General features: G+C 56.9%; 1 long non-coding RNA gene across 1 annotated transcript; it reads right to left on the bottom strand.

The window, feature by feature from the left end:
* Positions 1 to 10: 10 nt before the first annotated feature.
* Positions 11 to 25,685, bottom strand: LOC136295985 (uncharacterized). The gene is made up of 3 exons (XR_010722852.1): positions 25,601 to 25,685; positions 4,342 to 4,410; positions 11 to 123 (listed from the first exon to the last, which is right to left on the bottom strand). It is a non-coding gene; the product is annotated as an uncharacterized lncRNA (long non-coding RNA).
* Between the last annotated feature and the right edge of the window lie 320 nt (positions 25,686 to 26,005).

Raw genomic sequence — 26,005 nt, 5'->3', positions numbered from 1 at the left:
CCCGGTCACGGGCATGGTCCTCCCCCGACGGGCACCGGCGCGGGCACAGGGGCGGCAGCTCCCCGGGGCCGGGCTGCGGGCGGCTGCCGAGGGCCGGCGGGGCTCTGCCGCATCCTCTCAGACCTGCAGGGAACAGGAGACAAGAGGGGAAAGCTGGATGTCAGTCACGACAGAGGTTTTGGCCCCTTTTCTTGGACTGCAACCTCCCGCCCGGGGTGAAGCGCTGCAGCTTCGGGCTCTTCAAAGGATGCTCGGAGCGGTTCACCTCTGGCACAAGCTGCTGAGGCAGCACTTTTTTTTTTTTTTTTCCCCCTCCCGGGAAAAGCTATTTCTGGGTTACTTCTTAGCAACATAAGCAGAAAAAGATGACAGAAGAGCTCCACCTACGGATTAGTGGGAAGGGCTGTCGGGATGGGCTGGGAGAGGCGCCCTGGGAAGGGCTCTCTGTCCCCATGTCCCCGTGTGCCCGTGTGCCTGCCTTCTCATGTTACCCTGTCCCCAGGTCCCCGCTGCTGGAGGGAAGATGAAGGGAAAGGTTTTTTTGCTCCGCCGCTTTCCCCGTGGAGCTGCCCCTCCTCGCCCTGAAATCCTCGGAGAAAGCACTTTACCGCCCTCCCTGCGGATCGCTCTGGACATTTCAGATGTTATTAAGGAGGCAAAAAAACACCCAGAAAAGCTGAGTCCCGAATTTCCCAGCTGATTTTACAGCCCAGACCTCGGGGAGTTGGGCACGGAGCACAAGTCAAGCGCAGCCTTTTAAAAGGCGCCACCAGGATTTTATATGAAGAAGGTTTTAATAAAAAGGAGGGTAAAGTTTTGCTTTAAGGAGCCTTTTTTATTTTTTTTTATTTTTAGAGAAGTCTGCTGGAAACAGTGAGGGGTTTTTTCTCCTCCCTCACTGGAAATGTTTCTTTACCGTCTGCTGCATTGGGTCAAGCCATGGCACTGCTGCGGGGGGGGGGGGGGGGGGGGGGGCGGATGAGGAGCAGGAAACTCCGTTTATTCCTCTCCTAATGGGTGTAATTCCCACAAATCCCAACCCCACTTTGTCACTCAGGAGCGACCTGAGCAGAGGAGGAGATTTTCCAAGGAACAGAGAAGCACCCTGCGCCCATCCGGGGTCTCTGTGGGTCATTTCTCCATTCCCACCTGGAATCTGTCGGGATGAGCACCCAGCACCCCCAACAATAACAATATTTGGGATAGAGAGGGGCGGCTGCATCCTCCCCCCTGCTCCTGCAGGGATTCAGCAGCGCTGCCGGGGTTCCCCTCTCTTCTTGGAGCTCCCCGGCCTGAATTCCTCCCCAATTTCACACCCTGCCGAGGGAAACGGATCCGGGCCCGATGGGGTCGGAGCCGAGCGTGCCGGCCCCGCGGCCAAAGCTCACACGCGGCCCTTTGGCACAAAGGGCTCTGCCGGGAAAACAATGCCCCACTTATGCCTCAGCCAGCCACAACTCCAGAGCCCGCTCGCTGCTGTTTAAATTTGCAAAGGCTCCTTGCCAAGATAAAATACCCAAGGCCAGCGCTCGCTACATTATCACAGTCGGGCTTTTCAGCCACATAAAGGAGCCTTTTTTTGTTGTTGGTTTGTTTTTTTTTTTCTTTGCGAGGGAAAGGCTGGTCGGTGCGGCTGGAAAGCTGCGGGATTTGCATGGCAAGGCCCGGGGGGGGGGGTGGGGGGGTGGCGATGCCGAGTGCCAGGAGACACAAACATCCTACTCCCCGTGCTGGCAGAGGGACGGGGATGGGGACAGCAGGGCTGGTGGCACGCGGGGACTGTCCCCTCTGCTGACGGGATCCGCGTCCTGCCGCTGGTGGCAGAGCCTGGGCAGGAAACGGGTGTGGGTTTACTCCACGCGAATCACAGACGGTGCACAGATAAAAGGGCAAGGTGTGAATTCGGGATTTGTTCGCCAAGATCCCCCTGCCAGGGCTTGGGGGTCCCCTGTCCCGGTCCCCTCCTGCTGGCTGTGGCCACGGGGCACCGCTCTGAGGTGGCCCAGCAGCCCCGGGAGCGGGGAAACCCGGGGCCTCATGTGGCTGCGATGGGGCAATCGATAAGGAGGGCTGGGCGTGTTGATTTAAAGTGATATTCCCCAGGCAGCTCCTGCATCCATGCCCCGAGGGGTTGTGGATCTGGCACAAGCACAGTTCAGCCCCCCCGTGGGATGAAAAACCAAGGGAAAAAAAAAGAAAATTGGGACTATTCCCTGTGGCTTTTACAGCCCCAGCCTGCCCTCAGCACCAGCCTCCTCCACTGGCATCACTTCGTGGATTTTGACATTTCAGCTCCTGGAAGAGGAGGTGGAAAGGGACGGAACTGAGGCAAAGGGAATTTTAATTTTTTTTTTTCTTTTTAATTTGGCTTTTTAAAAATCCCCGTTGTGGTTATTGCCAGGCTGCCGGGCTGCAGGGACGGCCCTCCCCACCTGCATCCCTGTGCCCTGCCGGGGGCCTTGGAGCATCCTCCCTCACCTGGGGCCTCCCGCAGCCCCTCAGCGGCTCGGGGCCAGGGGCCAGGGCCAGCAGCGGTGGCAGCAGCCTGGCTGGCGAGGCAGAGCGGGGCAGGTCCCGTCCTGCCGGAGCCCGACGTGCCAGCCGGGCCGTGTGTGATTCACCGCCCCGGCACCGCAGCCAAGCGGCTCCCGCTGCCCCCGGAGCTGGTGTGGCCGCGGGGCAGGGCTGAGCTGAGGGTCCCGGAGTCCCTCCGAGCTTCCCAATCCCTCCCCGCGGGGTGCAAACCCCGGCGGACCCCAGGACCTGCCCAGGAGGGAAAAGCTGAGATCGCGCCAGCGGCTCACCCCGGAGGGACCACGGCGTGGGGAGGGGACAGCCACAGGCAGGGCAGTGACAGGGGCAGCATCCCCCCGGGGTAAACCCCCACTCTGGTGGAGCCAGCGGCCAGAACGGTGGTGTGAGAGGGAAAAAACCGAATATCCCGCAAGGAAAGGCCATTCCCTGCTCCGGCAGAAGGCTTTTCTCCTTGCCGGGGCCTGGCAGAGGCGGGCTCAGCGCTGGGCTCGGCCTCTCCCCTGCCTGACCTTGGCCGGTCGGTTACTGGTGGTGACTCAGCTCCATCTGGAAATCAGCCCGATAACGCTGCCCCCGCCTATCGCTCCTCTATCGCCCGAGCTGATTAGGCGGGCAGGGACTGTTCCTGCCCTGCCTCCGGACAGTGCCCAGGGCAGCCCTGCCGGCGCTGGGACACGGCCACGGGTCGGGCTCAGGGGCTCGGCTCGGGGGGTGACGTTTGGTACAGGTGAGCTCCGAGGCTGCTCCTGCCAGGGGAATAAACCAGCTCGGGATGGATCTCAGGGACAGGGACAGCACCCAGGGAATGTCTGGGCAGGTTTAGGTTGGAGATCAGGGAAAGGTTCTTCCCCCAGAGGGTTCAGGCACTGCCCAGGCTCCCCAGGGAATGGGCACGGCCCCAGAGCTCCAGGAGAGTTTGGAAAACGCTCCCAGGGATGCACAGGTTGGGATTGTTGGGCTGTCTGTGCAGGGACAGGGGTTGGATCGATGATCCCTGGGGATATTCCATGATCCCGTGGAGCTGACGGGAGTGTGGCAGCTCGGCTCAGGGATCAGGAACAGGCGTGGGAGTGGGCGGCTGGAAAAACCTCAGGATGCCAACTGGGTGGCAACTGCCAGGGAAATGCCCTTCGCTGTGCTGGTGGGAGGGAGGTGGGTGGGAGCAGCATTCCAGGGCTCCAGGAGGGTTGGAGAGGGACTGGGGACAAGGGATGGAGGGACAGGACACAGGGAATGGCTTCCCACTGTCAGAGGGCAGGGATGGATGGGAGACTGGGAAGGAATTCCTGGCTGTGAGGGTGCCCGGAGAAGCTGTGGTGGCCCCTGGATCCCTGGCAGTGTCCAAGGCCAGGCTCGACAGGGTTTGGAGCAACCTGGGACATGGGAAGATGTCCCTGCCCATGGCAGGGGAGCGGAAGAGTTTTAAGGTCCCTCCCAATCCAAACAATTCTGGGATCCCACACGGAACCCCCCTGGCTCTGTGGACATTCCATGGCTCTGAACACACTTTGTCCCCAAAAAAGGCTTTTGACCCCTGCCCAAAGGACTGAAATCCCTCCCAGACGGATCCATCTGACCCAGCATGGCTTTGTCTGGAGCTGGGAAAAAATCCCTCCCCTTGTGAACTGGCCTCTTCTCCAGCCCCTTTTAACTCCCTCCCTCTTGCCACTGAGCAGCTGCAGGCTCAGAGAAGGTCCCTGAGTATCCCCGCAGCCAGAGGCATTCCCAGAGCCCATCTGGGATGGGGAGGAAAGAGTCTGGCTCCCAAAAATAGCATCTGAGCCCGTGCTGTCAGCTGGCCCCTACCTTGGCACCGTCCGTGCTCAGCTACTGCCGGGTCTCACTTTCACCTCCCATGAAAAATGAATTTCTTGGCTGCAAAGGAAAGAGAGAAATATGTCAGGAATCCGTGTCTGGCTTGGCTGTGTTGCTGCTGCGGCGTGTGGGGAGTGCTCAGTGCCAGGAGGGGGGATCCCACCCCAAAATTCCCACCCTGGCCACCCCCAGCCGGGTCCCCCAGGTGGGTGGCTTTGGCTGGATGCTGTGGGAATGGGGACATTGAGGAGATGGGATCCCACCTGCCCCTCTGCTGCAGCCCAGCTCCATCCCTGCATCCCATCCTGCAGGGCTGATGCCTCTGGGGTCCATCCATGGGGAGGATATGGCCCTGAGAGGCAGGAAGTGATTGAGGAGGAGGAGGGGGGAATTGAGGGTGGCCAAAGCCCAAACTCCAGCCCTGGGCACACTCTGGGAGCTGCCAGCCTCTCCCATCTGGGCCTGATCCTGCCCCTGCCATTCCCAACCCTCCCTGCTCCCCAGAAGTTTGGGTAAAAAGGGAGATTTTTAGAGTTTGCTGTTCCCTCCCTGCCAGCCCCAGCTGCAGCCTGGAGTCTGGAGAAGAAACCATGGATCATATCCCGACACAGCAAACCCATTTCCCAGGCAGACAGAGAAAAGCAGGATCAGGGCTCTGCTTCCTGCCAGGACACGAGGCAGCAGTGGGAACATCACATCCAAGGGGATGGGACACCTCCCCTGCCATCCCTGGGCCCTACCCATCCCCAGGGAGGGAAGCTGGGAGTGGGGACTGCACCAAAGGGCCAGAAAATCTGGGGGATGGCTGGGCTGGAGCATCCCTTGGGGAGAAACCACAGCGGGAAGGAGCCAAGTCTTGGTGCTGAGAGCTTGAAAAAGACCTTGGAGGAGAGGCTGGGAAAGATTTTGGGGATGCAGGCACACGCAGGGACACACACAGGTACAAAGGGACTCGTGGACAGGGATACACACAGGGACATGGTCCAGCTGTGTTGGGGCAAGAAGAGATTTCCAAGGGGATTCTTCTGGCCCAGGGAATTTGGAAGGTTGTTCAGAAAGTTCCTTTCCAAAACTGATGATCCAAAATTGATTTGCTGGACCTGAGCAGCTCTGAATTTCCAGACTGGTGAGGATCCAGCTTTCACTGGGGATGCAGATTCTGCAAGAGGAGGAGGAGGAGGAGGAGGAGAGGCTGAGTCTGGCAGCTCTCAGGACACCCCACGGGGTGTAGGGGTGTCACCAGCAGGTGTCACAAGCCAGTGTCACAAGCCGCTGTCTCGGCTCCATGCCCGGGGTCCACTCCCAGCCCCGAGGCGTTTCCAGAGGAGGTTGCAGGTCTGGGATCCGGCACGGCGGGGGTGGCTGGGATGGGGATGGGGGGAGAGGAGGAGACACCAGACAGGGCTCAGGCCCAGCTGGAGGCCATCCCAAGCCCGAGGAGGGACGGCTCAGGGCGGGCTGGCAATTCCCCGGTCCTGGAGCTGGATGTCAGCCCGCTCCAGTCCCATCCCACCCCACATCAGCACCGCAGTGTTCTCCAAAGGACATGGCATGGCTGGAGACAGGGAGAGGGGAGGCTCTTCCAGGGGTCATCTCCACTCCTCCTCACCCTTCACGGAGCGGGAAAAGCAGCTGGGATGTGCCAGGAGCTGCCAGGTGGGAAATCCGGGTTGGATCCACGCATCCTCCACGGGGGAGCCAGGGCACAGCCAGGAGCTGCATCCTCCCTCCTGTGCTGCTTCCGAGCGACAGGCAGCCCCCAAATCTCCCCTCAGTAAGGGCTGCTGTGTTTCGGTGCCCTTCAGAGCCACCGCATCCCTAAAAATCCAGAAGCATCATCGGACATCTGAGACCTCCCTCGCCCGAGGCCGTGCTGGGTTTAATCTCCCCGGGGATCGGCGGCGGGGCCAGGGCTGACAGCGGCATCTTTGTGGGGCTGGAATAAAGCCCGACTTCTTCTGCCATTTATTTAAGGAATATTAATCTTTCATTTTCCTTCTAAATGCTCCTGTTTGCTGAGGACCTATCTGTTACCTAAGTGCTCCGATAAATCTTCGAAGGTAAAATTACATGTTAGACGCTGCCAGGAGGGTACATTTAAGAATACCTCCTAAATTATCAGCTGCATTAATCTTAATTACTTGGGTAAAAGTAGAGTCTGGCATTAGGGTGGACTAAATTGAGCGGGTGTTTGTTTGTCTTTATCACATCACATATTTGAGATCATTTAACGGAGCCCAGATAAAAGGGGGAGGCCGGGGGCAGAGCAGCTGCCTCGTGGAAACGGTGGCTCTGGGTGACAAAGAGCAGCTGGGAGGGGACCCCGGGCTCCCTGAGACGGCAGAACCTGCCTGGAGCAGGTGGAGCCCCGGCAAAAAGATCCAAAAAAATCCCAAAGGAACTCCTCAGACACCAGGCTGGGCGATGAAAGAGTTTTGCAGAGCGTGGAGATGCAGGATGGGGAATGGCTTTAAACTGAAAAAGGGGAGGTTTAGATGGGATATTGGGAAGGAATTCTTGGTTGGGAGGGTGGGGAAGGGACTGGGATGGAATTCCCAGAGAAGCTGTGGCTGCCCCTGGATCCCTGGGAGCGTCCAAGGCCAGGCTGGATGGGTTTTGGAGCACCCTGGAAGACAAGGGGTGGAATGAGATGAGCTTTAAGATCTGTTCCGAGCCAAACCATTCCAGGATTCCCTCGTAAAGCTGGAGGGCTTGGTGTCTCTCAGGGTGCTGGGGCAGTGCAGGGCTCCGGGAGCAGCTCATCCCTGGTGATCAGCCCCCATCCTGCTGGGCACACATGGAGCAGGAGGCACCACGTCCTCTGGTCAACATTTTCCCAACATTTCCTAATTATTTGGACAAGGGCACCGTTCCCTGACTCTGAGATGAGCACATCCCTCAGTGTTTGAGGGCCCAGAACTGAAACGAAGCTGCGGTTGAGGTGCTCCCTTTCCCTGGGCCTTGCACAGGTATCAAGGATTCCTGATGGGACATTTCCCTCCCAGCCTTCTGTGACCCCACCCCCCCACCAAAAAAAAAGAAAAGGGAGAAAAAAACCCCAAATCCCAGGCAATGACAGCATTCCCAGGCCAATCTCACGTTTCCTTCCTCCCTGCAGAGCCTGGGTCTGCTCCAAGCTCCCAGCCCTGGTCAAACGGGGACAGGAAACCCAAGAGCGATGAGCACATCCCGGGATTTTCACCCAAGCCTCGTTTAGCTCCTCGTCCTCTTGGCATCCTGCTGCTCTCCTTGGGAAAGGCTGCTCAGGGCTGGGGGTGGTCCTGCCTTGGGGCACTCACACACACGGATCACGGACAGGAATTAATTGGCTCCCTGCAATTAAACACCCCAGCCTTCAGCTGGGGTCAGGGCATGGATGGGATGGCAAATCCAGGAATTCCTTTGGATGCTGTGGGATCAGACAGGAACAGAGGGAGCCCCTTCCCAGCAGGTCCAGGTCTCATCCCGGACCTCAGCACTGTCCCTGGAAGGCACAGAGGGATCAGCAGCTCCCGGCAGAGTCAGGGCAGGGAAATCCCAGTGTTCCTTCCCAAAGTGCTCTGGCTGGAGGGATCCAGAGGCCCAGAGACACAGCTGGGATTTGGGGGATGGAGAGGAAGGATCTCACCTGGGGCTGGGATGGACCATGGGAAGGACAAGGATCATGGATGGCACAAGGACCACGGGTGGCACAAGAACCATGGAAAGCATCACCAAATCTGTAAGTGCCACATGGACCACGGGAAGAACAAGAACAATGGTAGAACAGGATCCATAGGTGGCACAAGGACCACGGGAAGAACAAGAACCAAGGATGACACGAGGACCATGGGAAGCACAAGGACCGTGGATGTCAAAAGAACCACGGGAAGCACAAGATCCAAGGACCACAGATGGCACAAGGACCATGGGAAGAACAAGAGCATTGGGAAGGACAGGATCCATGGGTGGCACAAGGACCACGGGTGTCACAATGACCACGGATGGCACAAGGACCACGGGAAGAACAAGGATCATGGATGACACAGGGACCACAGGAAGAACAAGCACAGGAAGCACAAAGACCATGGATGTCACAAGGATCATGGGTGGCACAAGGACCACGGGTGGCACAAGAACCATGGAAAGCACAAGCTCCATAAGTGTCACAGGGACCATGGGAGGCACAAGGACTCTTGGTGGCACAAGGACCATGGATGGCAGAAGGACCATGGTAAGCACAAGATCCAAGGACCATGGATGGCACAAGGACCACAGGAAGCACAAGGGCAATGGGAAGAACAGGACCCGTAGGTGGCACAAGGACCACGGCAAGAACAAGCACAAGAAGCACAAGAAGCACAAGAAGCACAAAGACCATGGGTGGCACAAGGATTCTTGGTGGCACAAGGACCATGGATGGCACAAGGACCATGGCAAGCACAAGAACAAGATCCACAGGTGTCACAAGGACCGCGGGAAGCACAAGTATTCTTGGTGGCACAAGGACCATGGATGACATAAGGACCACATGAAGCACAAGAACCATAGAAAGCACAAAATCCGTAAGTGTCACAAGGACCACGGGAAGAACAAGGACCAAGGATGACACAAGGACCATGGGTGGCACAAGGACCATGGGTGGCACAAGGACCATGGGTGGCACAAGGCCCACAGGAAGCACAAGAACAAGATCCATAGGTGTCATCAGGACCACGGGAAGCACCAGGACCATCCCAGCACGGAGCAGCAGCCCCAGCACGGACGCTCTGAGCCCACCCAGCTGGTCTGGATGATCCTGTCCTGCCAGAATCCCGGGATGAGCCACAGCCAGAGCCCATCCCTGCAGACTCAGATCCCTCCCACCCCTCTAATCCCCATCCATCCCAAGGCCGGGATGCTCCCAGCCTGAACCAGTTCCCAGAGGATCTGATAGGAGGAGACTGCTGCCAGATTTGGGGGCTTTTAAGCTGTCAACTTTCCTATAATTGTTAGCAATGCTTTCAATCAGTTCTCCTCTGAAATTTGCTTCGGAAAGACGAGATTAATGAGCATTTCCTTTGGGGATTTATTGCACTGTTAATTATTCTCGGCCAGAAATTTGGTGCAGAATATTATCAGCTTTCCTTTTCTCCTTTTTTTTTTTTTTTCAATTAAAAGTGATTATAATTTGCTCTCCATAAAAGAAAAGTGAATTTCAAATTAAAAAAAAAAATATCCCCCCCCACCCCTTTCCTGATTAAGTGTAATAGTTCAAGCGATGGAGATAAAAGTAGCCGGTGGCTCTGGCAGGCCACGTTGTGCAGACTCGAACTTGGGCACCCCCGGCAGCACTTCCATCCCTGCTGGGGTCCGGTTTTTTGTGGTTTTTTTTCTGGGGATAAAGGGATTCGGAGAGGCCAACTTGCAATTGATGGAGTTTTCCTGCAGAGGGAAGCAAAGGTGTCTGAAAGGAGCCGCCCGCGCCGTGCCAGCTTCGGGCGAGGGGATCAGGGAGGAAGAGGAGGAGGAGGAGGATGATGGGGAGAGCCGGGGGTGCTGCTCCTTCTCCCAGATGACACCCGGCTGCGGGTTCAGAGCTCGGGAGATGCTCCGGGGGAGTATCAATCCCGCCGGGAAGGTGTTGGAAGATCTTCCAGATGCTCTTTTGACGGAGCAAACGCCTTTTGCAGCAGGGCCAGCCCCGGAGAACGGGGCTCTGTCCCCTCCTCGCTGCTCTGTTTGCCCTCCCCGGCGGACATTCCTCGGGTGTCTCCCGAATGCCAAACATCCCGAAAATGCTGCCAGGACAAACCCTCGACGGTGGGATCCGATTTCAGCGCAGCGCGGGGTGGGGGGGAGCTGGTAAACACCCCCGGCCCCGCTGGGCTGGCTCTAAAGCCAGGCTTTAACCCCAGAGCTGGTTCTAAGCCCGGGCTTTAACCCCGGCCTGTCCCTGCAAAACCCCGCTGCTCCCCTCGGCTCTGGGGGGCAAAGGAGGAGTTGAGCTAACCCCAAATTCAGAAGATTCCCCCTGCTGGCACTGGGGACGGGCAGATTTGGGGGATCCCTGGTGGGGACGTGGCTGGGGTGAGCCTCGGGTGCTGTCCGTGTCCCTCTGGGGGTGACAGGGTGCTCGTGCTGCAGCTGCCACCTCTCCTGAGCCTGGCTGCAGAGAGTTCTTAGGGGAGAGAATCACATCCCACAGGGCAGGGAAGGAAGCTTGGGAATTTAAAAGCTTTTTAAATTTGCAGCTCCCTCTCCCGTGGGATGCTCCAGTGGGTACCACATCCCCGGGGAGCTGCACCGATGGAGATAAATCCCTCCATGGGGGTGGAGTTGTTGGGATTTTGGTGGAAAACCACCTGGATCGGCTTCCTACAGCCGTAGCCCAGTCTGCCATAACCTCGCACGTTGTTTCCCTGTAATCCATGGCCCTTGGAAGGCAGCGGGGATGTGCCACGGCAGGGAAAAATTTAGGAACGGGATGGATAATCAAACCAGGACACTCCCACATCTGAGCTACGGAGCAAACCAGAGCCACGGCGGGGGGAAAACTGAATTTTGGGAAGCAGGATCCCAAAAAACCTGTCCTGCCGCAGCCCCGCTGGCCGCAGCCGCCGGCGCTGAGCGCTGCTCTCTGTTCTCCACGGGAGCAGCAGCGCCCGCGGCCAAGAAAAACGCCCGGAGCTATAAAAAGTCTGGGGAACAGAGAGACACATTCATGGACTACTTCAAGGATGCCGCTGCAGCCGGGCGGGATGCGGGGAGCAGCTCCAGGCGGGAGCAGCGGGACGGCTCCGGCCCCGGGCAGTGCCAGCCCCGGCCCCGGGCAGTGCCAGCCTCGCCCGGCCGTGCCAGAGCCATGGAAAAGCGGGATGGGCCCGCACACCCCACTGGAGCAGCCCGGCTTTGGGGCTGGGGAGGAGCCGCGCTCATTCCCGCCGCGTCTTCCCTTCCGCGGGTTTTTCGTGGGTTTTCCATGGGTTTTCCGTGGGTTTTCCGTGGGTTTTCCCGGCTCCCTGCAGCCCCTGTGCCGGGTCGGGTTTGTCCGCAGGTGCCGAGCACGAGCCCGGCACATGCCTGAGACTTCAAAGGGCCGGGAGGGAATGAAAACCATCCCGCCCAGGGATTTCCTGCCCTTCCTGCCGCTCCAGCTGCTGGGTGGCAGATGTGGGGCACGGACTCATCCCAGTGCTGGTGAAACTCCTCCGTGCCGCTTCTCCTGCTGCTTTTCCTGCTTTTTTGCTTCCCCCAGGCCGAATAATGCCAATATTCATGGCCCCAGGACAAATCCAGGCTCTGTTTGCTCCCAGGAATGTTTTCTCCAGGGACGCTCCAAGCGACAAAATCCCCTTCCTCACGCCGCCGGGTTTTTTCTTTCATCGAGAAAAACAAAACAAAACAAAACAAAACAAAACAAAACAAAACAAAACAAAACAAAACAAAACAAAACAAAAAAAAAAAACAAAAAAAAAAAAACCACGAGCCGAGGGTTGAAGAATGGCATCCCGAAAATATTTTCCTTTTGCTGGTGCTGAATGAGCTGGAAAAGCTCTTGGAGTCCGAGCCTGTTCCCGCTGTGCTGGTCCAGGTACTGCTCCAGGACAACATCCCTCTTTAGGGATGCAAAGCCAGGATTGGGAGTTTCCCCTTCTGCTTCGAGGTGTTGTGGTTTTCAGGCCGAAGAGGGAAAACTGATTTTAAACCAGATTTTAAACCAGATTTTAAACCAGGTTTTAAAGTGTTGTCTCAGAGGTCTGAGGAAAGGATGCTGCTGCTCTTCCCAGAGCTGAATTCCAGCGCTGAGGGATGCTGAATGGGAAAAAAAGGTGCTGGGAAGCACAGAAATGAGGGAATCTGGGAATTTCCCCCAGGCTGGGGTGGGCAGCACCACCAGGGAATGGGATCCACGTGACTCATCCCTTTCCTCATCTTCAGCCACTGCAGGAGGAATGAAACAACCCAACCCTCTGGGAGTCTGGAGAAAAAAAAGGGATATTTTTATATCCTGGCTGGAAAACTGAATTCTTCCCAACAGCGACAATTAAAAAAAAATAAACATTAAGAAAAAAAAAAGGTGAAAATCACCCATTAATTGTTTCTCCCCAGTCCCCCAAGGGAGGGAGGAGAGGGAAGGGGGCCAGGACATCACTCCCTGTCTGAAGGGCCACACTCACCCCAGGAATATTTTTCCTGTCCACAGAAAGAATCCCAGACAATACCTAATCCCAAGGACACAGGACAGGATTCCTTTTCCTCATGCCTTTAGCAATGCCACCAAACCCCGCATATTTTCCCAGTGAATTCACAGACCAAGAGCATTTTTCCCCCCCTTCACCTGGAGATTTAAAGCCCCGGGAAGAGATTTTTTTTTTCAGGGGAAAAGTCATGTGGGATCTCCATCCCGGCACGGGGATGAGGAATGACTTCGTGCACCTCTCATCTGTGCTGCTCCTTTCCCTCTCTTTTTCAGCCAAACGTTGCGAGTAATAATTTTCCCACATGGAGCAGGAGCTGCTGTGAAGTGGCTGCTTCTTCCATTAAACCCCCGGCTGCTGCTGGATTTTGGGGAAGGGGGTGTTGGAGAAGGGGTATCGCTTTTCCCCCGCCGCTTCCTGCCCAGGTGATTCCACACAAACCTGCCCCGTGTGATCGAAAACATTCGGGATCTTGGGACGTGTCTCCAGACCAGAAAACACAGCCTGGATTCAGCTTCCCTCTCCTGCTCCTCTTTTTTTTTTTTTTTTTTTTTTTTTTTTTTTTTTTTTTTGCCACAGAAAGTGGCGTTTATCCCGGGATTCCTCAAAGCCACGGGGTGAGGAAACAAGGAAAACATTCCGGCTGGGTGTGGGTGTCCGCCCGCCAGGGCTGTGCCCGCACTTCCCATCTCCTGCGGGCACAAAAGTGACCCTGCGGCCATCGGGACGCTGCGGGATGATCCCAAATAAACCGACCCTACAAGCCACGGGGAAACGGATTCCCCGAAGCGGGTTGTCCCCAAAAACGGCCGAGCTGGGGACACGGACAGACGGCGGGAGAGGACAACTCCCTCCCGGCCGCGTCGTGTCCCAGCATCCTGACACCCAGCCCGGCTTTCCAAGCACCCTTTAATCTTCCTGGCCGCTGTTTCCAAACTGAGACTCGCAAGGATTGACCAGGGCAGGACCTCCTCGGGTTGGTTTTTTTTTTTTTTTTCTAAAACTGCTTTGCAAAACAAACCAAAACAATTAAAAAGAGGAAAAAGGGGAAAAAAAAAAAAAAAAAAAGGAACAAACGCTGCCCCGGGAGCCCGGCGCGGGCTGCAGGGGCTGCGAGGGCTCTGCCCAGCCAGAGCCTGGGGGTTGCTTTTCCCTTTCATCCCATGCCAGGCTTCAGCCCAGGATTTAGACGGTCAAATCCAAGAATCCCTGGAAGGCAGGGCTTGGCGCGGCGGGGCCGCAGCTGCCGCCTTTCCCTGCTGCTGTAATTACGGCCCCAAACTTAGAAAGCAGCGGAAGAGCCGCGTGTAGCGCTGCAATTAAGAGGCTCTTTAATTGCGGGGCATTGTGTTTTCCTCTGCCCGGCTCCGGCTGCCGGCGAGCGGCTGAGCACCGGGAGCCGCGGAGAAATCCCGGGAATTGCGGCTCCACGGCATCCTCGGAGCTCGGGGGACAACAGGTTTGTCCCCAAAAGGTGACCCTTGGGTCAAGGGCAGAGCGTCCAGAGCATCCAGCTGGGAAAGGAGCCGCCAAAATCCATCTCTGCGCCACGCAAGGAGTTTTTTTTGAGGAATAAACGTTCCCTTCTCCTGCTGGAGCAGCCAGGAATGATTGTCCCTGTCAGCCCCGAGGTTTCCATGGATCTGTGGGTGGGAATCAGCAGCAGGTGTGGAGAGGACATGGAGGAGCTGCTGATGGGTGTCCCCGTGGATGCTCCATAAATCCACTGCTTCCCAAGGCCAGGCGGGAATGGGAACAGCTCTGCTGGGCTCTGCTTCATCCCCTCACTGCCTGACTTATCCTCAGAGCATTGGGAATTCCGTGGGAAAAGGGATGGATGGCCCAGCCGGCAGACTGCTGTCACAGCAGGGATGTCACAGTGCCATCACCAAATCCAGCGTTGGCTGTGGAGAAAATGGGGATCCAAAGGGAAGAATCCCAGTTGTTCCCAGTCTGACACTGGCTTGGGCACAGCTTCCTGCCACATCCTTGGCTTCGAGACAGAGCAAAGCTTGCCGAGGTTCCCAGCAGCTCTGCAAGAACCTTCCGTGGATTTATCCACCAGCAGGAGGGAGGAGCAGACCTGGAGCACGTTCCCTGTGTCGGGAGCTCGGCTGGTGGAAAACACAGAGAGAATCTGGGATCTCCAGCAGGATGGCAGCAGTGCCAAGAGCAGGGATCACATCCTGAAACTGGAATTTTAAATCTCCAGCAGGATGGCTCCAGGATGGCAGCAGCGCCAAGAGCAGGGATCACATCCTGAAATTTGTGGTTTAAAATGCTGCAAACAGATTTGGGGAGAAAAATTGGAGAAGCTTCATGTTTCCACCAGGACTTGGGCGTCCTCCAAGGCTCTCCCTTTAAAATGCATGGATGCAGGGACTCAGCTCTCCCATTCCATCACTTCAGTCCCAGAATCTGATATTTGGGAGCTGACAGCGAGGCTGGGCATCCTCCAGTGACCAAAGCTGGTCTTCCCAGTGCTCCCAGTGCTCCCAGTGCTCCCAGTGCTCCCAGTGCTCCCAGTGCCGGGAGCCCTCAGCTCCTCACGGAGCCGAGGCTGTGCAGGAGGGGCCAGACACTTCCCTGCCCCTGGAGGGGCTCCTCTGTTTTCACAGCTGACACCGGGGCTGGAGAGGATTCCCGAAGCTCCGAGGAGGAAGAGCAGCGCAGGAACCCCCAAGGCTGCTGCACCTGGGCTGGGGCACGGGGAGGCCACAGGAGCTTTCCAGGGATCGGCTGCTGCTCCACAGCCCTGCGGAGCTCTGGCAGGAACGGCAGCATCCCTGGGACCTCCTCTGGCCAGGCAGCCACAGGGAGAGCTGCTCGAGGTCTGGGAAGCTCTGCAGAGGTTCCTGCAGGATCGCTGGGGGGGAGAGGAGCAGCCGGAGCCTGGCATTGTCCCCGGGGTGTCCCTCAGTCCGGGGATGTGTCACACGCTCCTGCCAGGGAGGTTCCTTGGAGGTGGGGATGGGGAGGAGGTGGGAGAGGCACGGAGGGAGGGATGTCCCAGCAGAGCCAGGCCTGTGCAGCCACCCCAGGGCCTGGTGGCAGCAGGGATGACTTGATTTGGGACAAATCCTGGCTCCAGACACGGCTCTTCCCTTCCTGCAGTGATCCGCTCTCAACAAAGCCCCAAAAGGAAACTCATATTTATATCTATTAATACATATCACGGAATCACAGGAGGGAAGGGACATTAAAGCTCATTCCACGGGCAGGGACAACTTCCATTGTCCCAGGCTGCTCCAAACCCCTGGGAGCAGCTCCAGGTTGGAGCTCTGCACATGCTCCGAGCTGGCCTGGGGCACTCCCAGGGGTGCTGTGACTTTACTCTCCCATTTACACACGTAAACCTCCCCTGATATGCAACAATTGGATCTAATAACAAAACAATAATGGATATAACGACACAAACAGACCCTGGATCCCCTCGTTCCAGCCCGGCTCCTTCCCAGAGCCCCGCACAGGCCTGTCCCCAGCAGCCACTGTCCCAGTGCCACTGCCACTGTCCCCCCCTGCACAAACAGAGGCGAAGAAAGAGCCCCTTTGTTCCTGCTGCTCTATTGACACAGCTGGGAGCGCTGGAGCCGGGGGAGCTTCCTGCTCCGGAGCCTCCGCACGGCCTGGGGAGCTCGGGGAGGAGAAAAGCCCCCTCGGCCCCCTCAGCTGGGCACGGCCACAGCCACATCCCTGCTCCTGTCCCTGCTCCTCTCCCTGCTCCTGTCCCTGCTCCATCCCTTCCCCATCCCCTGCTCCATCCCTGCTCCATGCCTGCTTCTCTCCCTGCTCCATCCCTGCCCCATCCCTGCTCCATCCCTGCTCCATCCCTGCCCCATCCCTGCTCCATCCCTGCCCCATCCCTGCTCTATTACTGCTCCATCCCTGCCCCACCCCTGCTCCATCTCTGCTCCATCCCTTTTCCATGCCTGCCCCATCCCCGCCCCATCCCCTCAGCCAGGGGACAATGGGAAAATGTCACCCAGCTGCTCCTGCTGGGTGTCCTTGGAGCTGGCAGCCCCGGGAAGGATCCACCTGGGAATGAGGGGGATGTGCAGCCCCAAATCTGGTGGGAAACGGGCCCAGCTGAGGCTGCAGCTCCTGCTGCATCCAGGGATCCCCAGGCAGGGATGCTGCTGTAATCCCCAGGGGCCATGCCACGCTCAGGTCGCTGGATGCACAACCCACTGGCTGTCACCTGCCCCTGTCCCACGGGATCTTCCCAGCTCCTCTGGACACGGCACAGACGGATCCAGGTGGATCCCACAGGTTTATCCTTGCCTGGAACATGCAGGCACCAAGCCCTTCTCTCCCTTCCATTCCTGCTGCCTTCCACGGATATCCAATGCCCATTTTATTCCTGTTTACTCCAAGCCCTCCAATCAATGCCATTAATAAATCCTAGGCATTTGCTGGTTTTCCCCCATAAACAAACCCTCAGCTGTTGCTGTGTCTTCGTCCCCAGCCAACACTGAAGAGCGGGAAGCACCCTAAGCATCACTTCCAAGCATCCAGGTTTTCCCAGGGGCCAAACCCATCCGCCTGGTGATCCATGGCTTTGCTCCTCTTTGCCTCCAGCCCCTGAGTATTCCTTTATCTCCTGCCTCTCCTGAGCGACAGGCAAAGCAAACCAATAAAATGCATTTTTTTAATTTTTTTTTTTTTTTTTAATAGAGCTGTAAATTTAATTTCCTTTAAAACCATTTGCTTCCACTTAGAACTCCATGGAAATCCTGCCCTCCTGGCAGAGCTGCGGCGTCCTGGCCCTGCCGTCAACGTATGGAGCTTTTTGGAGGAGCTTAAGAGTTCATGGAAGGGAAGATGGGGGAAGAGGGGTGAATTCTTGGGGCATTAAGAGCCTGATTTCTATCTTCCTCATGAACTTTCCTGGAGGGAAGAGCCGGAGCTGCTTCATGGGGCACAATTCAATCCGGCTCTGTCTGCAGGGCGAAAGTTCAGCCCCGGACAGAGCCGAGGGTGCTGGGAGCAAGGGAAAAGTCGGGATTTTCTGGGCTGGAAAACCACCTGGAGCTTTAGATCTGGGGCTGGAATGCTGAAGAAGCGGTGTGGGCTCGTGGATATGTCCAGCATCCTTCCCATCCTTCCAGAGGGAATTTTCCCAGGGAGCTGGATGTGCGGCCATGAATTCCCACCTGGCTCAGATGGGAATGGCTTCCCGGGGATGGGAATGGCTCCAAACTGCCCCTGCTGGGACATCCAGGCCAGAGCTTGGAGCTCTGTGGGGACAGCTCTGATGGGAAGATGTTCCAGGAGCCAGGGATTTTGGGAAAATCCCCAGGCCTGGCAGGCAGGGGGATGCTGTGGGAGGCTCCCCGCAAAGCTCTGTGGGGCTGCTCAAACAGCATCCTGATTATTTTTTAATGGAATAACGAACAAAAGGGCTCCAAACTGAGCCATGGGGGCTCTTCTGTCCCTGCCACATTCCATGGTGCAGGACTCGTTTGGGAAGTGACCCAAACCCAGCCACATTCCCAGTATTCCAGCCCAGGATCCCAGTGATGATAAACTCAGGGCTGGTCCCATCACAGAGTTTATTCCTGCAGCTCCCAGCCGGATCCATGCAGCTCCAAAGGAAGAAGGTGCCTTTTGGGGGTGAAGTTAAGGGCGGGCAGCCACAGCCCCAAAGCACAAAGGAGTTTTCCAATGACCCAGACAGGCCCAGCCCTAAAAAACCTCGTCCCAAAGCCGGGCAGCTCCTCCGGAATCAGGACGTGACCCGTTTCCAGCGCCTCGGGACACAGCCAGATGTTCCCAACACCCAAACCCCACCCAGCCACATCTGGGCTCCTCCAGGCCTTAAATCCTCCGTTTTCCTCTCCCAACAGGCTGTAAGCAGCGCCCTGGACACCCCTTGGTGGCCACAATCCCTGGACACGGAGCTCGGGTGATCCAACCCTGATGCCAAAGGTTGAAAACCACCCCCCTGAGGTTCCTGGGCTGCTTCAAAGAGCTGCAGCTTCCTCCTGGATAACATCGGGATTGGGGATCAAAGGGGCATCCTCGGAAATCCAGCGAGGGGAGGGAAAACGAAATCCCTTCCTCCAGAGCATTCCTGGCTGCTGGGAATCAGCTGCTGAGGGAAAATCCAGCCCTTGTGCTCAAATCTCAGCTGGGCTGCGCTGGTGGATTTGGTTGGGTTGGGACGTGCATTCCCAACATCCAGCTCCCATTTGGGATGTGGATCCCCAGTATCCAGTTCCTATTGGGATGTGCATCCCCAACATCCAGTTTCCGTTGGGATTTCATCCCTCACATCCAGTTCCTATTGGGATTTGTTCCTCCACATCCAGTTCCTATTGGGATTCATCCCCCACATCCAGTTCCTATTGGGATTTCATCCCATACATCCAGCACTCTTTGTGACCTTCATCCCCCACATCCAGCTCCTATTGGGATTCATCCCCCACATCCAGTTCCTATTGGGATTTCATCCCCACATCCAGCTCCTCTCGGGATTTGATCCTCCACATCCAACTCCCATTGGGATGTGCCTCCCCACACCCAGCACTCTCTGGGATGTGTGTCCAGCCATCCCTGAAGGGATGCAGGTCTCCATGGAGATATTCCCCACAAGCCAAGCCCTCACGCTGTCGGGTGCTCAGGGAAGCTCCCGCTGCCTTTGGATGCTCTGAAATTCCCTGGATGGCTGCAGCGCTGCCGGTGGCCACACCCTGACAGGGGTGGAGGGATCTTCCATCGAAAAATCCCTCGGGATGCAGCCGGGATTGGAGCCCTGTAACCCTCCCAAGGACCTCGGGGTGAACTCCGAGCTGGGAAACTTTCCCTGGCCCACATTCCCGACCCATCCGGGGAGCTCTGGGCACATCCCCCAGCAGGGAGGATGGATTCCTGCCAGGAAAAGGAGAATTTCCAGAGGAACCTGCCCCTGCCTGCCGCTGCCGTCACAGCCCGGGAATCATCCCGGGGAGGGGAGGGAAGGGATTGCAGCAAGCAGCTGGCAGCAGGGATGGCCTGGGCTGGGGAAGTGCTTTGGGATGGAAAGGATGGGATAAATTAAGATTCTTGCTCTCCCCTGCCAGTGACTAGGCACGGAGCTGGCCGGGCCCGGGATCCCGGCCTCATCCCGGGAATTTGCGTCTGCATGGATCCAGGGATTTGACACCGGTGGCCAGAGGCTGCTCCGGGCTCTCCACGGGACAGGGATTTCATAACCTCTTCCCAAATTCCTCATCCCTGCTCCCCAAGCCTTCCACTTGGAGCTGGAGTGATGGGAACGATGCTTCCTCTGGGAATCTTCCCTCCCGCAGGGATCCTGAGCTGGAGGCTCCCAGGTTTTGCACTAAAACTGGATTTAAGCTCCAGACAGGATCTCTCCCAGCTCCTCTGGGAATGGCAGGCCTCAGGCTCAGTGCTCTGGCTCAGCTGCCACCTGGGTGCCTTTCCTTGGATATTTCCCATGGATACTCCCGGGATGCAGAGCACCCGCAGGCATTCCCAGCACTGCTCCTGCTGCTTCCAAAAATACCCTGCAGAGGGAAAAGCAGGAGCTGGAGGAAGGGATCCCTCCAGGATTCTCCAGGGAACACCCACCTCACTCTCTGTTCCTTACTCACAATTCCTTGCTTGCAATTCCATGCTTCCAACTGGATCACTTGCAATTCCTTAGTTGTAATTCCCCGCTCACAATTCCTTACCCACAGTTCCTTACTGGAAATTCCTTGCTGGCAATTCCCTACTCACAATTCCTTGCTGGCAATTCCCTACTCACAATTCCCTACTCACAATTCCTTGCTCCAATTCTTTGCTCAGAATTCCCTGCTCAGAATTCCTTGCTCAGAATTCCTTACAATTCCTTGCTCCAATTCTTTGCTCAAAATTCCCTGCTCAGAATTCCCTGCTCAGAATTTCCTGCTCAGAATTCCTGGCTAGTCCCTCCAGTGTGGCACAACAAATGTCCAGGAAACCTTTCCCTATCCCAGAGGGAGAAGAAGCCACTGACACCTGTTCAGGAGGATTTTATCCCTGGAATAAACCCCTGGAGTTCCTGGGAATGCCATTGGAAAGCACCACTTACTGCTCTGCTACAGTTAGGAGGGGAGAATATTATGGAGAAAAGGTTTATTCCTCCCAAATGGGGGAGGAATTCATGGATTAATGCCAGCGGAGATGGACAAAAATCCCCAAATTTTCCAGATCAATGCTCCGCTCCTAAATCCAGGATTTTTGTAATTCCCAAGAGGATGGCAACGGGATGGATGAAGCACCAACCCAGCACATGCAGGCCCCACTTCCCACAACTCCCATATCCCAACGCCTTCCCAGGGGCTCCAGCAGTCAGGATGGGCTCAGCAGCAGAGTCACCAAATTGGCACTTTCTCCAGGAAAATGTGGGAATTCTGCCTGTCACCATCTCCCTCTGGATTCCAGCCAAGGAAAACCCCATTGTGCCGGGAGCAGCCGGAGTCAGCAAGGCTGGGACAGCGACTCCTGTGTCCCTCAGGCTCTGGGGCAGCCCAGGAGCAGCTCCCAGCCTTCCTCAGGATGCAGAAGAAACGGGAAACACGGCAGGGATGGAAATGTGAGGAGAGAAGATCATCCCCCTTCCCAAGGAGCATCAGCGGGATGGGAGCCATGGATGTGGGAATTGCCTGCCCCATCCAGCCCCTCCATCCCCACAGGGATGCACAGGCAGGTTTAGGGATGCTCCAGCTCCCTCCAGGCTCCAGGGATGCATCCCCTGCCTGAATCCCCGGCTCTGAGGGAGGCCAGGAAGCGCTGAGGGTGCTCCAAGCCAGGGCACGGCAGGGATTTGTGTTTATCCCGGATAATCGCTGTGGGAATTGGGATCTCAGTGGAAATCCCGCTCCGGGTTTATCACTCGATCCATCACTGATGGGCTGAGGGGCCAGGGAGCCAAAAGGATCCCAGGAAAGATGGAAAAGGGATGGGAGAACACCTGGATCTGAACCAGCGCTGCCTCAGTCTCCCCTCCAAGATTTTGGAAGTTGATCCAGGCAGGAGGGCCAGGCAGCTCCCCTTCACTAAAAAGCAGCAGATTCAACCCCAAAAAGAGGGTTGGGGTTTGGAAGGGGATGTTGGTGATGCATTTCCTGGGAGCCTCTGGGAGAAGATCTCCCTCGAGGAGCTGCTTTTGGCTGGGGACACCTCCACGCCCAGCCCTTCCCTGTCCACATACGGGGCTGGAAAAGGCTGGAAAAGGCCAGGAGCTGGTGCCAGGCCCATGCCAGCCTGGAATGCAGGGCTGAGAAAAAAAAAGCTTCCTAAACTGTTTTTTCCCCTTTTTCTTAAAACTGTTTAAATCCACTCTAAACTGAAAAACCAAAAAAAGCACCAAAACCCCTAAAACTAATAAAAACCTAAAAAACCCTAAACTAACTCCTAGCAAAAACTCTCAATATATTTTTTTTCCCCCTGCATCTTCTCCACAGCAGCTGGAGGAGGTGCAGGGCAAACACCTGCCCGTGGCCCTGCCAGCTCAGGGCGCTCCCGTGCTGCGTTCCCGATCCCACGGCCACAGCTGACCAGGAATCGACGTCTCCAACCCAAAGCAAACAGCTTCAAACCCAAAGGAAAACACAGGGGACGGGGCCAGGCCCTGCTGGATTCCATCCCCACGGGGCAGGATGCTGGAGAAGGGGGATGAGCGTCCTCCATGCCACCTCGGGTTTGTGTGTCCCGGAGTCTCTGAGGGAATCCCACAGGGAATGGGGTGGGGACAGCCCCAGGCAGGACCCTGCTCGTGGGAATGCTCATCACTAACTGCATCCCAAAGCTCTGGGCTGGATATTCCCTGTGCAGCTGGAGCTGGGATAAATTTGGATGGCTTTCCTGGATATCAGTGACCCGTCCTCTTCTGGGATAATTCACATTCTGGGTTTCAGCCTCTTCCGCAGTGGTTTCATCCAGGGATTCTCAGTTCCACAGCCTGAGGCACCGGATCCTGGTACCGTCAGGAGATGCTCCAAAGGGAAACCCATCCCTGGTGGCTGCTATCCTGGTAATCCTCACACGATCCAAACCTTCTCCCGGCCATTCTGCTCTTCATGGGGGCCAGATTTCCCAAAATCCTGGCTCTGGATCACCACGCCTGGGCTTGGATGCTGCTTTTCCAGCTCCTCCGGGATGTGGAGAGGGGGGACACAGATTCCTGGTGTCACAGGGAATTCTGCTCAAGGACTTGTGGAGCCTTGGCTGAGCTGTGGGTGTTGACCTGAGCACCCCCCGGCCAGTGATCGACGTAGGAATTCCCACATTCCAGCAGCTGGGATCCACAGGGAAACCCCAAACAACCCCGGGGGGGGGGGGGGGGTGTCCTGGCCAGGCCGTTCCCTCTCCACAGGCTCCAATCCCTGCTGTGCCTGGGATAACAGACAGGCTCAGGCTGCCTGGGAAGCCACAGTGACAAGGAACAGCTCTGGCCATTCCCTCCGGGACTCATCCAGCTCCCCTTTCCCTCCTTGGGAGAGACAGAAAATCCCTTCCTGTGCCTGAGTGGGAATTTAAACAGGGTGCCCAAAGCAATTCCTGCCATGATTATTATTCCACATTTGCCAATGGTTGGGATGTGCACCACGTGGATCTGGACAATTCCCTGTTCTCCTTCCCAGGCACAAGGATCATGGATTTCCCCTGACCTTCTGCTCATCCCAAAATCCCTGACCTTCCCCTTCCATGCACAAGGATCACGGATAGTCCCCGACCTTCTATGCATTCCCAAAATCCTTCAAGCTTCACCTTGTAGGCATGGGGATCATGGATAACTCCTGACCCTCTGCTCATTCCCAAAATCCTTCAGCTTCTTCTCCCGGGCACAAGGATCATGGATACCTCTCTGACCTGCACATCCCCAAAAACCTTCAGCTTCTCCTTGCAGACACAAGGACCATGGATTCCCTGACCTTCTGCATGTCCCCAAATCCCTGAGCTTCCCCTTCCATGCACAAGGATCATGGATAACCCCTGACCTTCTCATTCCCTGAGCTTCCCCTTCCACGCACAAGGATCATGGACACCCACAGACCCTCAGCACGTCCCCAAAACGCCTCAGTGACCACAGTCCCACGTGTCCCCAGTTGATGACCGTGACAGACCAGCCCAGCTCAGCTCAGCTCATCCCATCCCAAGGCCGCTGATCCCGCCCGGCGCTCCTCCCGCAGCGCAGGTGAATTCCCAGCCGCGGGAATCGCCTCTCCCGAGCCTCTCCGCTGCCCCAACCCTCCCTCCTGCCGGAGCCACCGCCGGCTTCCCAAGCCCGCTCGGCTCCGAAGGAGTTAAGGGAGCCGAGCCGCTCGGATTCCTCCACCTACCCCTCCAAAGTCCCGCACAACCAGACTTGGCACTGCGAGAAAGCTCCACAAATCCAGAGGCTCAAACACGCTGCTGCCTTCCGTTGGTCGGGAGAAGGCAATTCCCAGCTAATTGAGGAACCAGAGCCTTCCCCAGCCCCTTCCAGGCCGATTATTTATTTAGGGGCTTCCCCCCCCCCCCCCCCCCCCTTCTTCTTCCTTTTCCTCTTTTTTATTTAATTTCCTTTTTTTTTTTTTTTTTTTTTTTTTCCCACTCTTCCCAGGGCGAACACCAGGAAAAGAAAGTGCGAATTAACTTGGTAGGGAAGGGCTGCGATTTATGCTGCTCCCCAGCTGGCCAGGGCTGTTATGTGCTGCATCCTCCCAGCTCCCCGCGCTCCCCACCATCCCGTTTCTCTGCTCCCCCACGCAGGGATTTGGGAACAACATCAGGAAGCCAAATGGAAACAGTAGCAGTTCCCTCTTTTCTTCCCCAAATCTTTTATTTTCTTCCCTAAATCTCTTTTTTTTTTCCTTCCCTAAATCTTTTCCCCCCACAGATCTCAGCTTGTGCCCTACACATCATTTCCCCCCCATAATCCCATTTCTCTCCCCCTTTTTTCCCCCCTCTCTGCCTTGCAGTAGCTGAAGGTTCCCCGAGCAATTTTTAACTCCCTCTGCCTCCTGCACACAGTTCAGAGGAAATCTGGGAAACCGAATTCTCGGCTCTCCAAAGCAGCGAATGGAAAGTCACTTAAAGGGACACTTCTGCCTTAAAGCGGCAGCGGTGCTTTTCCCCGGCGGCGGAAAAACGGGGTTTAAACCTCCCCCCGTCCCCGAAATCCCTCCCCAAGGAAAAAAAACAAACAAATCCCACCCCCAACAACACCCGGCACGTCCAAGCTCAGCCCTCCCGGGCCACCGCAGGTGACAACGAGCTCGCCGCCCCCTCCCCTGTCGCGGGTGTCCCCCCCCCAGCCCTGCAGCTCTCCCAGGGTGGGGGGATTGTGCATCCCAGGAATGGGGCGCAAATTAAAAGGAATTTATTGTCCCTGCGTGTCCCCCCCGCTGCCACGCACGCACGCGGAATTCCCGGGGCCGCCCCGCAATTCCAGGCAGGCACCGGCAGAAGGGTTAAGGGGGGGAAGGAGGAAAGGAAGGAGCGACAGCAGGACCGACATCAAAGCAACTCCTCTGCTCAGCAGATGAGCGGATCCGTCCTCACTTCATATTTTTTGCAGCTGAAGGCGAGGGAGGGGGGAAAGGCGGGGGGGGGGGGGTTGGATTAACTCTTGCTCTGCCGGGGGGGGGTGGCTCCGCCGGGACACAGGGGACACTTTACCGGCAGAGGTGACACCGTGGCGGGAGGTGACAGCAGCAAAGAGCACCCGGGAGGGGGGGGAGGGGGTCCGGGGACAGCTTCGGCCTCGGGAGGGAGGAATGGGAACGGCAACGATTTCCCTCCCAGAGTTCTGGGATGACACGAATATCCCGAATAGTTCGAGCAAAGAGCATCATTTTTTAACTCTGACAAAGCGCGTTGAGTCATTGAATGAGGCAGAGACGGGGGGGAAAGGGGTGGAGGGGGGGAGAAAAAAGTTGTGTCTGCAGAGGGAAACGCGGGAATGCCGGGGGGAACAAACCCTGGGAAAGCTCCGGAGCGAACCCCCAGCAGCGACGTGTGGCCAACAGCACGTTCCCCTTCCCTCCCAGGCTTCCCCCGAGGAAAAAAAAAATTTTAAAAAAATCCCACTTTTATGACATCAGGCAGCAAAGCGGCGCTGGAAAAGGGAATTTACTCACCTCATCATAAGCCGGCCGGAGGGGAAGGCTGCATCCTCCTGGAAAAAGGGGCTGGGAAAAAGGCGAAAAGTCGGGAACGAGGAGCTGCCGGCTGGCCCCGAGCGGTGGCTGCGTGCTGTGGGGATGAAAAGAGCAGAAAAGTCTTCATCACTGACCACAGGCACGGAGCTGCTCACGCCCCTCGCGCGGCACCAGCCAGTAGCGCGCACAAAGTTGGGATACGGGAGAAGGAGAGGAGAGCAGGAGAACGGGAATGATCCGCTCCGCCGGCACCCGGGAGGGGGGGGAACGGGGGGGGGGGGGGGGGGGAAGGGAAAACGGGGAGAGGAGGGAAAGGGGGAGAGGGAAAGAAGAACGGGGTGGGAAAGGGGAAAAAGGGGGGAAAAGGGGAGGAAAGGGGAAAGG

The sequence above is a fragment of the Chamaea fasciata genome, unplaced genomic scaffold (assembly GCF_029207755.1).
Source record: "Chamaea fasciata isolate MVZ Bird 193981 ecotype frontalis unplaced genomic scaffold, bChaFas1.0.hap1 SCAF_12, whole genome shotgun sequence".
Lineage (NCBI taxonomy): Eukaryota > Metazoa > Chordata > Aves > Passeriformes > Sylviidae > Chamaea > Chamaea fasciata.
This window is presented reverse-complemented; position numbering and strand designations above follow the sequence as displayed.